This window comes from Cyphomyrmex costatus, unplaced genomic scaffold (genome assembly GCF_001594065.2).
Source record: "Cyphomyrmex costatus isolate MS0001 unplaced genomic scaffold, Ccosl1.0 scaffold443, whole genome shotgun sequence".
In the NCBI taxonomy this organism is placed as follows: Eukaryota; Metazoa; Arthropoda; class Insecta; order Hymenoptera; family Formicidae; genus Cyphomyrmex; species Cyphomyrmex costatus.
In genome coordinates, this window is record NW_017278673.1 from 111,471 (window position 1) to 127,506 (window position 16,036).

Here is a 16,036-nt window from a genome sequence, read left to right on the forward strand (position 1 = left end):
CATATACGTCATCGAGAGATTTAGTATCCTTTTTTAAATTAATACCATTTAACTGTTCTTTTATGTGTAATGTCTCTGATATTAATCTCTTATTATAATTAGATTCAGAGTCCATAATTTTCGTATTCATCCAGTCAAAGACATGATTGCACTCTAAATGCATGGTTTGTTAACACTGAATGTCTAGATGCATCAAGTTTTCTATTATTTATATGTTCATTTATTCTAGTACTTAATTTCCTTTTTGTTTGTCCTACATAGGTCACATTACAGTTCTTACATGGAATTTTATATACAATAATACGAGTAATAATAAGGGCAATGAGCCAAATATTGAACGCAAGAAAAATTTTTCAAATTAAGTATAATATAAAATTTAAAATTTTTAATACAGACGTTTCGACTCCGATCGGATCATCTTCAGTGTAACAAACATAAATACATTATAAAATTTCGGTGTCGCTAATCAATAAATAATGTCAGGAAATTATTCGCATCTTGAAATTGTAGTTCATCATGTAAAAGTTAATTCAATAACAGTAAATTCAATCTAATAAAATTTTCTTGACGCGTGCACGTAATGTGCCCTACACCTTAACGCTTTTGCGTGCGATAAATAGCCAATACCTAAAGCCGTTAAGTTATCTCTCTAATCCCACTCTTCTGCGCAAAAACGTTGGTGTATAGGGCACATTACGATGAGCACTTGTTAAGAAAAATTCTATGTGTAGCGAGTGGGGGCATATTTGTTTATAGGTCGACACGGGTGCGCTTACGCACTCGCTTCGCTCGTGCGGTCGCGCCCGTCCCCACAATAAACAACTTTCCACCACTGTGTGTGTGCGTGCGTGCGTGCGTGTGTGTGTGTGTGTTACACAATGTACTATTATATAATTTGTTATAAGAATCTTAAATAGCATGTTAAACAAGTGTTAAAAGATAGTTACCTTGTTAAAAATTGTGTAATAACTAATGTCAATAATGTAAAATTCCATAATGTATAAAAAATGAAATGTCGTCAATGATAAAATATAACAATTCAGATTTAATCCAATTTACAGCTTTATCGACTTCTTATGTTAATGTCAAAAAACGCAATGAAGAAGCAAATTCTTTAAAAGAGGCGAAAACAAATGAAAACAGTCTAAGAGGTAGAGAAGGACTGTATCATGTTTGTGTATGTACATATCGGGCAATGACTCCGTATCGTTTTGTTTATTTATGCCATGTGTCTGTTTTTTAATATGAACCATCCGGATATCAACCTCTGTTTGTAGGAAGGTTCCACATCTAATACTTCCACATTATTCCAATTAAAATTATGATTATTGTCTATTCGATGATTAGTAACAACTGGTATTTCCGAATACACTTAAAAGCTATATTAAGAGAGGAAAAGACAAACTGGAACATACGCAAAATCGTAATGTTGTATATAAAATTTCGTGTAGTGATTGTGATGCAAGTTATGTTGGACAGACTAAGAAGCAATTAAAAACTAGACTCAATGAACACATTTCGGATATCAATAAAGTATCAAAGTCTCCATCAGTTGTTATAATTTCGACTACCAATCATCGGGAACGGACTATCAAACGTCAGTAAGCGACCACTAAACGAATACTTACAGTTATTATTGTATCTGCAGTCTGCAAAGTAGAGTTTTAGAAATGGGGGGGCCAACTTCATGCGCGTTCTTCTTTTTTTGACATTTATCATTATATCTTTGACTGCCAAACGTCCGGAATGGACTAGCAAACACCACCAAACGACCACCAAACAAATGGTAATGGTCATTTTTAGATTTTCAATAGTGGGGGGGCCAACTTCACAGAGCCCCATGGGAAGGGACTCGCAGCAAAATCTGAGGCAGTTGTGCTTACATAGATCCTACAGAAGTTTACAGTAGAAAAAGTCGCATGTTGTGTAGAGTCGCAGTACGATTATAAAATTTTCCACTTTATTGTATTTAATTTAAAGTAAGTACACAATGTCTATCTGAGTTATTCAATTATTTGTATTCTCTTTTGATATTAATCTCATTTGCAGCAAGTAACTAATGTACGTAAGGCAAAAGTAAATATTGTGTGTCTTATATCATGTTTTCAAAACGTGGCAGACCTCGTCTACATGACGAAAAATTAATAGTATCTACTATTTTGCAATGTAAAGAAAGCTTGGTGAATATGAACAACAAAGTTTCAAGTATTATTTCAAAAGACAATAAGATTTGGACAGACATATCACGTCAGTTAAATAATACAATCTCAGAAAGTGCTTTATGTACCTTGACAGTAAAAAATCGTTTTGGTTTGAAAGATTACCTAAATACTAATAGTAGGGGAGGCCAAGCGGGGATTTTGGGATTTACTCGAGCACGTCAGAATAACATAAAACTCTGTCAACTAGTCCAATATACACTACTTCATACATAATTCTTCAATTTATCATAGATTGTTTCTCATTTTTGCGTTTTAATTTTCATAGTTTGAACCAATGATAATAAAGGATTGCATTCAGTCGACCAACTACATTAGAACAGTTGATTTGTCGAAGTTTTATTCATCGGAGAATTCTTAACTGGAACATCCACTGCGTATCTATTTTATTTTTATATTTTTAATGTTGAAGATCTGAAGATGGCTCAATATAGAAGCCGAAACATGTAATTCTAATGTCAATATCATATTATATTGTTAAGAACATCAATTTCTATTTTATCTCCGTAATAAAAATTTTTTTTTTAAATTGACATATAAGATTAGTTTTAATTTTTGACTCTTATGCCTTTTATTCATTTTTAAATTTATGTATGCTTTTGGCGACAAAAAATGCAACGAAACTACGAATTTTTAATATTTTCTGAATATACGTTTGTTTTTACTTTTCTCCCGTTTTTTCCAAATAAACGTTCAAAAAGATTATTTTTTCCAAAATTTTTTAATAACATTGCAATTTCTTGTTCTTGTAATAACTTGGTCTTCCTTAAAATGTTCATTACCCCTTTTATATTTAATATTTTTCGTTTTTGGTATTGATTCTGAAGCTGCAACTGTCGTATTTTCTTCGATTGTACCACATTAATGTCTTCAATTTCTCGAATTTTCCTTTTCAACGCTAACTTCCGAGGTATGTCATTGACAGTTGGAAAAAAAGAAACATCTGCTGTACTTTCTGGCTCCGATGTAACTGTATCACGTACTTCATTTTCAACTGTTTCCAATTTGGTGCATAGAATTTCTATTTGGTTTCGCTGACGCCCCTATATAATATACATTTATATAGATAATATGACATATAAAAAATTAATCAAAATTAACTCGAAAAGACAATCCCTAATACCATATTGTTAATACGCTATCTATGTAAGAAATTGAGAGTGCGAAATAACTTTTTACAATTTGTCAACTTCTCCATGTATGATTCATTGTATAACTCACATGGTTTATTCGTGTAATATGTATTGATGGGACTGCATCTGGTTTGAGGCGTGTTATATTTATTGATATTCTATCAAAGCAATTTTCTAAGAAGTGTCTTGAACATAAAATTTGATTTCTTTGTGGTTTCCAGTTATTTCTTCCAACAAAATTAATCCATACTTCACGTTTACTTTCATTTTTGGGAAAACTGAGAAATTAAAAATAATAATAATATATAGTATAAATTCATGTCTTTCATGAAAGTAAATTCTAATAACAAAGCTTCTCGATGTCAAAATAATAATAAGGATAATGTAAAGGGCAAATCCAAGAATCATCGAAAATTAAAAATTACGAAATTGATACATATAAAAAAATTAGATATATTATTAAGCATTAATGTATGCATTCTGTATTTGTTAAATTATGTATCTAATTTTTTTGTATATGTATATTAATTTCGTAATTTTCATTTTTCGATGACTCTTGGATTTGCCCTTCACATTATCCTTATTATTGTCTTCATGAAAGTCATAAAAAGTACAATTTATCATTTATTAGCGTTGTAATTACCTGATTTTTATACTCGGACTAGCTCGTCGTGAATGCGTGTTGTATAAAAAAGGTTCGGCAGAAGGAGTATTCGCGTCGGATCGGTATCTCGGAATCGCAAATTAAGAAATAATATAAAAGTGATGATTTGAGGAACGAACACAATTTATTACAAGCAAAAGCGAAGATAAAATAATACAAAAAAAGATATAACATAAAAATATAATACAGAAAAAAAAACGGACGCGAATAACGGCGATACGGAAACGAAGAAGTAGACGAACAATAGAAGTAAACGCGGACAATACAATGATACTTAATTCTAACGGCGCGGAATATTTACAGTCGGTCGCGAGGTGTCAGCAGGTACCGGAACGCGTGTGTTGTCGGCATTCGGCGCGTAACGTGAGGCGGTCCTGCTAACGTCGCTCGTTTTTTTTGGCGGTCGGTTGATTCGCGGATTGTACGAGGCGGTAACTTGCAACGCGGTGGAACGCGGGTATACGCCAGCAAAGCAGAGAATCGCGGCGCGACGCGTAAATCGAAGATGGTTAAGAAGAAAAGGAAATGGATCCGATAACCAGCGGCCGGGAACGCCCGACAGAGGCAGAGAGCGCCCTATCCCCTTTCGAGTGCCGGTTATCGGGACAGGAATATTCGGGATAGGAAGAACAAAAGGTGTGGAGGTGTGTAGGAAGCAGCAGCGGTTGTCCGGCGGCCGAGAACACCCTACCCCCTAGGTTCGTCGGAGCAACGCGGTGCGTGTTCGGAGATCTATCCGTAGACGGTTCGTCCGGCGGCCGAGAACGCCCGGCAGAGGCAGGGTACGCCCTACCCCCTAGGTTCGTCGGAACGAGCAGAGGTCTTGGATGTCGGTCTCGGAGCACTGTGAAGGAGCTGGTGATTCGGAAGTGTGCGGCTGGTGATAGGAAAAAAGGCCGCGTCACGTAGTCGACTCGGTATTTTATACGGAGCCGCCAGTCTCGTTCGCAATACTCCGGTCGGTCTCGGTATTTTCCGCCGATCGGTTTCTCGTGGAAGAGAGGATTTCCGATCGGCGGTCTCCGGCGTCGATCGGCATTTTCCGACGAGACTGACGGTTTCGGCGGCCGCTGTACCTGCGAATTATTCCCGACATATAGCCTTATTTGCAGACATGTACAATAGTGACGATGCCATTTAGGGGGGCATTGTTACAGCGTTTATTAGTGTTTTCACTATTACTTACGAATGAAAAGTAAATCCACAATTTTTCGATTTTGTCACGGAGCACGCCGCACAACTAACCATGATTCCAATACTTTTTATCTAATTTACAATAGTCGTCTACTAATTTTGCTATTGCGAGAAGATACGGCATCGAGATACGATGGCTAGATGGATATTTAAAAAGGATCAGTGTGTATCGATTATAGCGCTTCTTACGGTAAAAAGCGCGTTATAGGTTGTCTCCCATGATGTACTTCCGATTACAAAATTCATACCCCTACCACCGCAATGCTCTGTCCAGTCCTCCATGATCTAATTGTGTTCCCTCCTTCTCGCACGTGACTGCCATGTCTCCCGCCGCATGCTCGGTCTATCTATACTATGTCTATTGCCAATCCTGCTTTTTATCTATTGAGTTTATATGAATGTGACTGTGGAAACATTTGTTCAGAATCACAAGAAGTATAACGTATCTCAAGACGGAGCTATTTGAACGGAGTCATTTTTCCATATGAAATGTTCCTTAAGGAATTCTTAAGTATAAGGTCTGAATACGGACCTAAATCGATTTCAATTTTTTTGTTGTGCTCTAATTATCGTGTTAATTTTTATTAATCTTTTTGTTCATCATTACTTTAATTATAAAGGATAATCATCATTATTTTGATCACTATTTCTAGTTTTATTAATGTTAAAATCTAATGTTCATGTCGAGATGTGGCGTGTATAATTGGTGTCTTATTTTTTTCTGGCAGATTATCGGAGAGAATTGGGAGCATTCACGATGGCTTTGGCAACTATACGGCGGATATAAGGTGCTCCTGGCTGATTGAGAGCAGTCCTAATACGAAGATACGGATGCACGTGGAGCAATTTGCGACAGAATGCGGCTGGGACCATTTGTATATTTATGACGGTGATAGCGTTGAGGCGCCGCTGCTGGCTGTCTTCTCCGGCCTGATGCACAAAGACAGCTATCACATACGCCGCGTGCCGGAAGTAATAGCGCGATCCGGTAGCGCGTTACTGCACTTTTACTCCGATGTCGCGTACAACATGAGTGGCTTTAACATTACATACAAAATCAATGCTTGCTCTAGCAGGTGAGCACGCCGCGACGCTGGCTGCGGTTTCCTCTCCCTCCTTTTCGGATCACAATTCAGAATGGCGCACGAAATATTATACTTTATATATAACACATTTATTTTTAACAAAATTTGTGTAGAATTATTAAAGCTTGGAAAATTGAATATTAAATTTAAATATAATAGTATGCCATTTTGTACATCATCTCGGATACTTGTACTTGTGTCAAATTACGAGTATATTTAGATGTTATATTTTAGAATTTAATTGTTCTTATATTGAATATATTAAGAAACGATTGGCAATTTAATTACTAAGATTTATTAAGAAACGATTTTTAACGTTTGCTAAATATTTATTTTATATTAAATTAGTATGATGACTATATAACGCAGTTGATATTGTACAGTCTGTCTAGTAAGAGCGTGGCAGGCCTATCTCAAAGAAAAATGGCTTATTAGCCTTAAATTTATATTGATTGTATTTAGTAGGATTATGGCTTATATAAAAACAATTATATTAATGAGTCCAGTCACCAACTGCGTCTATGATAGACTGGCACTTCCGAGGCATACTTTCCAATACAGTCTAGTAAGAGCGTAACAAAGCTTACCCACAGTCGAGTAAAGATATATTATGAATTTTTGTTTTTGCCGACAGGTGTCACCTTTGTGCTACATACATTATAAGCAAAGTACTCGTTGTTGCTTGAATTGTGTTAGAATAAACGATTTTCAAAAAGTGCTGCCTACGCGTCTCGTTTCGAAGCAGGCTTTATTTCTTTACTGACAACCTGAATGCTGAGAAAATGTTAAAAATATACCAAAAAGCTTTGATTCCGTCTATTCAACGCTGGTTTATCACTAAAGATAAAGATTGGTTATTCCAGGAGGATAATGACCCCAAATACCGAAGCCGGCTTTGCACGTTCTGGAAAGAGGGAAATGACATCAAGACACTCCACTGGCCTCCACAATCACCAGATACAAATCCTGTTGAAAATATGTGGTAACTCATCAAGAGGAAGCATCTTGGAAGACCGACATCAACTTCGAAGCGCTTAAAAAACAAAATTCGACGAATCTGGAGGTCTTTGCCACGTGAATATGCGATTTCTATAGTGGAAAGTATGCCTTAGAGGTGCCAGTCTTATTATACCAGGTGTATGCATATGAAAGTGGATTTTACCATAGATGGTCATAGTAGATCAATGTTACCGTCAGAGCACGTCATTGACGCCATTTCCTTGTTCTGACATCTGACAAAGATTTTCAACTCACAACAATACAAGTTTCATACAACAGTATAGTTTGTAATAGCGTTAAACATGTTGAATTTTGCGCCTAGAAATCTACGATTCGCGCACAGCAATTGATTTTCCGTTACCATTTGAAGAAAACTGCTGCAAAATCGCATCGAATGCTTGTCGAAGCTTACGGTGAGCACGCTCTTGGTAAATCACAGTGCTTTGAGTGGTTTAAAAAATTCAAAAGTGGCGATTTTGACGTGAGAAACGAAGAACGTGGAAAACCACAGAAACCTGCTAAAACCTGCTAAAACCTGGCGAAACCGTTAATACTGAACGTTACCGACAACAAATGATCAACTTGAATCAAGCTTTGCGTGAAAAACGACCGGAATATCAAAAAAGGCAACACAAAGTGATTTTGCTTCATGATAATGCACCATCACACACAGTAAAATAGGTCAAAGAAACGATTGAGACGTTTGATTGGGAAATACTTTCGCATGCCGCTTACTCACCAGACTTGGCTCCGTCCGATTACTACTTATTTGCATCAATGGGACACGCACTTGCTCAGCAGCGCTTCACTTCTTACGAAGATGTACGAAAATGGCTAGATGACTGGTTTGGCTCAAAAGAGCAACAATTTTTTTGGCGTGGCATCCACAAATTGTCAGACAGGTGACAAAAATGTATAGCTAGCGATGGGAAATACTTCGAATGAAATATTTTTTATCATTTTCATGCAATAAACGTGTATTTTCTGTAAAAAAAATCCACTTTCATATGCATACACCTGGTAGATGCAGCTGGTGACTGGATTCATTAATATAATTGCATTTTGACCATAATCCTACTGAATACAATCAATATAAATTTAAGGCTAATAAGCCATTTTTCTATGAGATAGGCCTGCCACGCTCTTACTAGACAGACTGTATATGTATATTTAGGCCAATTTATACTTGGATTTTATATTTTAAGATATAAAATAAAAAACTAAAAAGACAAATGAAGAATCAAACATTAAAATTTCTTTAATCGCGTAGCGTCAAAAGATAAAATGAAATAACATAAAATGACAAGAAAGCGAGAATAAATTCGAAGATATAAAAAATACATATCTATATATAACAAGAACAGACTTTTACAAAAATATATAACCGTAATCATTAAATCTTTAAAACTTTACATGTTTCGACTCGTGGATTGAGTCTTCTTCAGAAGTAACAGACAAAAAACCATGTAATGGTGCAGATAGCAAAATCATTGATGATTAAAGATGAATCCATCATCAAAGTAAGGAATTCATTACAAACGATTGATAGATCGGTAATAAATCTGTGAAAAAATCAAGACATTCTCTTTTATATAAACTAAAAAACTATTAATATATAAATGATTAACAAGAACTAAATTTTAGTTTCCAAACCTTAATTAATGGACTCATCAACACACTATTATTGTATAACAGGTTGTCACGCTTGTCGGAATACATAATTAATCGGTTAGAAGAAGAAACGAAAGCAGAAAAGTAACACATCTGTACAACATTTCTGCTTTCGTTTCGTCTTCTAACCGATTAATTATGTATTCCGACAAGCGTGACAACCTGTTATACAATAATAGTGTGTTGATGAGTCCATTAATTAAGGTTTGGAAACTAAAATTTAGTTCTTGTTAATCATTTATATATTAATAGTTTTTTAGTTTATATAAAAGAGAATGTCTTGATTTTTTCACAGATTTATTACCGATCTATCAATCGTTTGTAATGAATTCCTTACTTTGATGATGGATTCATCTTTAATCATCAATGATTTTGCTATCTGCACCATTACATGGTTTTTTGTCTGTTACTTCTGAAGAAGACTCAATCCACGAGTCGAAACATGTAAAGTTTTAAAGATTTAATGATTACGGTTATATATTTTTGTAAAAGTCTGTTCTTGTTATATATAGATATGTATTTTTTATATCTTCGAATTTATTCTCGCTTTCTTGTCATTTTATGTTATTTCATTTTATCTTTTGACGCTACGCGATTAAAGAAATTTTAATGTTTGACTCTTCATTTGACTTTTTAGTTTTTTATTTTATATTTTAGAATAAGAGTCCTTTACCTTATTTATTTATTATTATATTTTAAGATTTATATTTTTCTCTTATTGAATATGTATATATAAATATATATATATATATATAGTATATACTAAAAAAATGATATGTTTTATGCACTAACCGTTATATATTTAATTAATGCAGTATACTGAAGGTAACTGTATAGCACAGTTGACATACATATTGAGATCTCTTTCTTACAATTAGTGAAGTGATTTTTTTTTGTAGAGAAAAAGTGAGAAAAAGCGAGTCATTTTATGGAGTTGTTCATAAGATTATGGTGCATAGTTGACCGTAATAACACGTTAGCCTAAAATATGAAGGACTATTACGCAGTAGTTTTGTTTTTAGCGAATAGAAACGTAATCCGACACGCATTTTACTCATGTGATTTGCAGTGATATCTTATTACAGCCGAATAAATTATTTCCTTGTCAAATGTATCTGTTAGAAAAGAAAGACACTGTGTTAGGAGATACTTTTCAAGGTGGCGGTCAATCTGAGAGGAATAGAACGAAGAGATTACACGAAGAATGGCAACCGCCAATAACTCGTAATTGGATTGCAGTCGGCTTAGGAACTTTATCGAGCTTCCTCTGTGAGAAATACGTATAACCCTATCTGCGTCACGTTTGATAACATTACCTGCGATATAGAAGACGATTTCTTGCAAGAAAAGAATTTGTGACTTTATCCAGAAGAACGGGGATCATTTTTAAAATACAGTATTTCAAGGCCTTGCTGGTTCGATTTTAGACATGATATATCAGGAACGAAGATAATCTTCTATTTGATACTGTTGTCATATAAAGCTCTTTCTGAAAAGTCTGACTTCAGTTCCATCAGAAGATCTATCGTAGGATTTATTGTCCGAACAATCATATGTCATGATACATGTTTTTTTTAGAATTATTTGCTTTTCTAACTTTTACCGTCCAAATATTAAGAGCCAAACCTTTTTGTAGGAAGAAGTTAATAGAGATAAACAATATATTATAATATTATGCGATCAAATAAATAGCACATGAGAGCATTTGTATCTGCTTAATAACGATGTAAATCATTACGATGGCATTGCATCACTCGAAAACAAGATTGATTCAATGATATCATGTGCGTCACTTTTTGCAGGTATTCCCATATCGATTGTTCTGGCCATGGTGTATGTATCGAGGGCACATGTACCTGCGACGCCATGTGGACCGGTGAGGCCTGCGATGTGCAGATATGCCCGAACAATTGTTCATACCATCATGGACAGGGCGAGTGTGATCGCGAGAGTCATCACTGCCGCTGTTTTCACGGCTTTAAAGGTAAAAAGATAAGGAGAACGTGTAACGGTAACTTGTGGTTGATAATGAAACGTCGAAACATATTTACGTATGTCCAAAAATTAAATTAATTATAACATCTTTTAGTAACTATTGAATAAAAGATATCTGTTAAGCTAGCAAAAAATCAAAACGGCACCTATGTCAGAACTGAGCGCTATTTATGGGCTACTTATGTGCTCTAATGCCAATTTTTGTGCTTGAACGATTTAGCAGAAAATTGCGATTGGGTGGGGGTGCTGGCTTAACGTTAAGTTAGCAACTCCTTTATTAAATCATATGAGGCATTCTTTTTACAAACCGAACACTTTTTTTTTCGACATTTTTAAATCGCTTCAAACTTTTTTTACCAATTCTAGATATAAAATAAGCGAACACTTGTATCGGGATTTTTTTTTTTAAATTTATTTTCGAAGAAATAGCGATTTTAAATTTTGAGTTTTGCATTTTATAGTAATTTTTAAGTCGTCGTATCTACGTCATTTTTTATAGTAGAACAATTTTTGTTTTTTCATTTCAAACGCTATTACATCAGCTTTTTGATGAAATTATGTTCCTAACCTCAACTTAAAAAAAAAACTTTTTTCTGCAAATTAAATCTTAAAAGTTAATTTTGACCATGGCACTCGGAGTTAATTTATTTTTTAAAAATACTATCGGATTCCTCGGAAAATTTACTAAAAAATATGAAAATTTCAGAATGGCGTTTTTAAAACTCGCCTGGGAATTAATTAAATAGTCCGGCAACTCGAGGACGCGCGCGCGGCGAGCGGGCGCTAACTTCTCGTTCCGAGCGGCGCTTGCGATATCTGCATGTCTCGTACGATACTTTCAACTTTTCAGTTTAAAAGAACAATTATATCTACATTTAGTGTAATGAAACATCCATATTTGATATGGTACAAGAAAATGTATGTAAATCTGTAAATCAATGATGAAACGAAAGTGTGTACAACATTTTTATTACAATGATATATTTTTAATTATTGAAACATTTAGGTTTCGAAGGTTTCGAATTAAATATACAAAATAATATTTATAAATATTATTTTTTGGTACGTTACAATTTCGAAATTGAATTTCAATAACAAATTAAAAGAAACATTAATTTTCCGAGGAATCCGATAGTATTTATTTTTAAAAAATAAATTAACTCCGGGTGCCATGGTCAAAATTAACTTTTAAGATTTAATTTGCAGAAAAAAGTTTTTTTTTTTTAAGTTGAGGTTAGGAACATAATTTCATCAAAAAGCTGATGTAATAACGTTTGAAATGAAAAAACAAAAATTGTTCTACTATAAAAAATGACGTAGATACGACGACTTAAAAATTACCATAAAATGCAAAACTCAAAATTTAAAATCGCTATTTCTTCGAAAATAAATTAAAAAAAAAAAATCCCGATACACGTGTTCGCTTATTTTATACCTAGAATTGGTAAAAAAGTTTGAAGCGATTTAAAAATGTCGAAAAAAAGTGTTCGGTTTGTAAAAGAATGCCTCATATACAAAATCAAAAAATTAGTACAGTAAAATTATGTGCTTTTAATATTATGCATCAAAATTATTGTAATAATAACGATTTAATGTATATCAATAGATTTTGATACATATTATAACAACGGTGCAAGAATGAAGTGTCCGCTAAAATGCAAACAGCGAATTAGTTTTTTTTAGCGAATTAGGCTCAAATTGTTCCCCCATTTATGTGCTTTCAAAATATGCACCACGAGATTTTGGTGCTCACCCCCTTGGACCGGAAAGTCACACTCAAAATGAGCACCCACCGTCTCCTTACAAGAGTGAAATGCTATTTAAAATGCATGTACATATTTGCAACGTAAAGATTAAATCAGTATTTTTACATGATTCATCAAGTTTCTTAAATCGCATTATCACGAGATAAGATTCATAATTGACAATAATAAAAGTAATAATTGATATCAATATATACAAATGTCGAAAATATATCTGAGCCAATTTTATTTTCATGGAATTTGACTTTTGATTATTGTTATTTAATAATTGTAAGGTATTTGATTTTCATCGATAAATTATTAAAATTGAATTAATTAATTATTAGGTATTAGTTAATGGTTACTTTTATTAAACTTTCAATTATTTTTATTCGAAACCAATTCGCTGTCTGCATAATTGGAGCTTTACTCTTGTGGGATTGAAGGAGACGGTGAGTGCTCTCTTCGGATGTGATTATCCGGTTCAAGGGGGTGAGCACCAAAATTACGTTATGCATATTTTTAAAGCACATAAATGGAGGAACAATTTGAGCCTAAAACCAATTCGCTGTCTGCATTTTAACTGGCACTTTACTCTTGCACCGTTGTTATAATATGTAACAAAATTTCAATTATACCAGAAGATTTGCGGGTTATCGCCGTGTCTTTCTTCATTATTGATGCCAACGTTTCGCGAACCATGCCGTTCACTTCATCAGGGCAAGGGGTGCGCTGATACATTATCAGCGCACCCCTTGATGAAGTGAACGGCATGGTTCACGAAACGTTGGCATCAATAATGAAGAAAGGCACGGCGATAACCCGCAAACCTTCTGGTATAATTGAAGAAAATATCCGTCAAAGCCTTAAAAGCGTAATGTAACAAAATTTATTGATATACAGGGTGATTCAGAACGACCCCGTATTCTTGCAAAGAACGTGTTCCTGACTGAATTCTAAGACGATTTTTCCTTTACGAAAATTTTATCCGACGCTTACTTTTTGAATTATTAAAAAATAAGGCGAATTACAAGTCGCGCATAGAAGTTAAGCAGGGGCAGTGCACTCACCGTCCGACACAAACGAACACTACGGGCACTTGTTGCGACCAAGGACAGAGTTATTCTTTAATTTAATTTAATTTGGTTTTACAACACACACGCAGTCTCTCTCTCTCTCTCACTCTCTCTCTCTATCGCTTACCTTGCAGAAATTAGTTATCTTTATATTGCTTTAACTTGATGAATAACTTTCACAATCGGAAAAACTGGAAAAGCAATACGAAGACACTTCACGTTCTCTTGTGATAAACTAACGTCAAGTAATAAAACAGGAATTCGTTTTTCTTCAAAAAATGGTATCTGAAACATTTTTACTATAGTTGTAACACTTTCACTAATTTACTAATGCATTTAATCGATATGAGAGCAAGTCAATGAGTTCTTAGAAAATCTCTCAGAGGGCACTCGCAATGTCATGTTACATTACTTTTTGACAAGTAGCATCTTTCAACTGATTACTGTCAAATTTTGAGCGGAATTCATCGAGCGGTTTCATTTCTGTAGACAATTAAAGCGAACAACCTTTGTATTTTTTGCAAAATGGAAAAAAAACGAGTTTCGTGCAGTGATCAAACATCATACTACGTATGAAAGGTTTAACGCCGAAAGAAATCAAAGCCGAGTTGGATAATGTTCATAGCACATCTGTACCAGCGTTTACGACTGTATACAATTAGGTGAATGAATTTAAACGTGGTCGTACATTCACATATGATGCACCTCGTTCGGGACCAACTGAGGTTGCTACGCCAGAAATCATCCATAAATTCCACGATATTGTTTTGACTGATCGACGAGTGAAAATGCGCGAACTTATTGAGGCCAAAGGCATATTACATGGCACAGTGATTTCAATTTTGCGAACAATTGGATATGAAAAAGCTGTCGGCATGATCGGTGTCGCGTTTACTCACTGTGGACCATAAGCGCGACCATGTGACGATTTCAAAACAATGTTTGGAGATGTTTCAACGTAATCGAGATGAATTTCTGCGTCGATTCATTACTGTGGACGAAACATGGATCCATTACTTCACACCCGAGATGAAGGAACAGTCAAAACAATGGACTTCACCGGGTGAACTAGCTCCGAAGAAGGCAAAAACCGTGAAGTTGGCTGGAAAATTGATGGTCACAGTTTTTTGGGATGCATGCGATATAATTCATATCGATTATCTTCCGTCGAAGTAAACGATCAATGGCGATTACTACGCAGTCTTATTGGACTCTTCAACATTTAAAAAAAAAGACGTCCCTATTTGGCGAAGAAGAAAGTGCTCTTCTAAGAGGATAATGCACGGGTTCACATGTGCCTGGCATTGATGGCCAAATTCAATGAATTCCGTTACGAATTGCTTCCCCATCCAGCATATTAGGGTGTTCAATAAGTCCTCGGCCTGACTAAGAGAGAGGAGCGTCAGTACGTAAATAATGTTGTCATTGGGTAAATATAACCTTTATTAGCATAAATATCGAAGTTCATGATAGTTTGGTGCGTAGTTTTTGTGTCGCGTCATTTGTTGATAAACAACTCTGAGTAATTTTTGAAAGATGGAACAACGCGAATTTCGGGTACTTATTAAACAATACCATTTACGTGGAAAAACCCCAAAATATACCAAGAAAAAATTTGATACGTACTATGGAGAGTCTGCACCATCGTATTCAATAGTAAAAAAGTAGATTTCGGAATTTAAAATGGGCCGCACGAGTACCGATGATGGTAAGTGTTCCGAGAGGCCGAGTGACGCTATCACTGAAGAAATCGTAACAAAAGTGCATCGAATTGTTATAGAAGAACGGAAAATTAAAGTGCGTGAACTTGTTGAGGTCATATAGTTATTTACTATCTCAATTTGCACAATTTTGCATGAACATTTGTATTATATGTTACAAAGGTGAATGCAGAGTGGGTGCCGCGGATGCTGACATTGGACCAAAAACGCATTCGCAGCGATCTTTCTGAATCGAATTTGAAGATGTATAACCACAGTATATACAGTAGCGCAACTCTCTGTCGGCACCTTTGATGTTACCGTAGCTAAAAATGAACTGCACATGCGCGACCGAGGCGCGTAACCAATCAGGGCACTGTATTCTATCTCACTTCTGCTCTCTGTTTATAACCTTTTCTCTCTTTCTAATTTATGTTCTAACAATGTCCTAACCTAATTTGCACATTTGAACAGTTAATACGCGTACTTCCAAGTAACTTTTGTAAAATTATCTTAATTTATTCCATTATTCACAGCGAATACAGAAAATCTATAGTT

General features: G+C 34.9%; 1 pseudogene; it reads left to right on the forward strand.

Moving 5' to 3' along the window:
• Positions 1 to 8,763: 8,763 nt before the first annotated feature.
• On the forward strand, positions 8,764 to 14,954 carry LOC108777558 (uncharacterized; annotated as a pseudogene).
• The last annotated feature ends 1,082 nt before the right edge of the window (positions 14,955 to 16,036 follow it).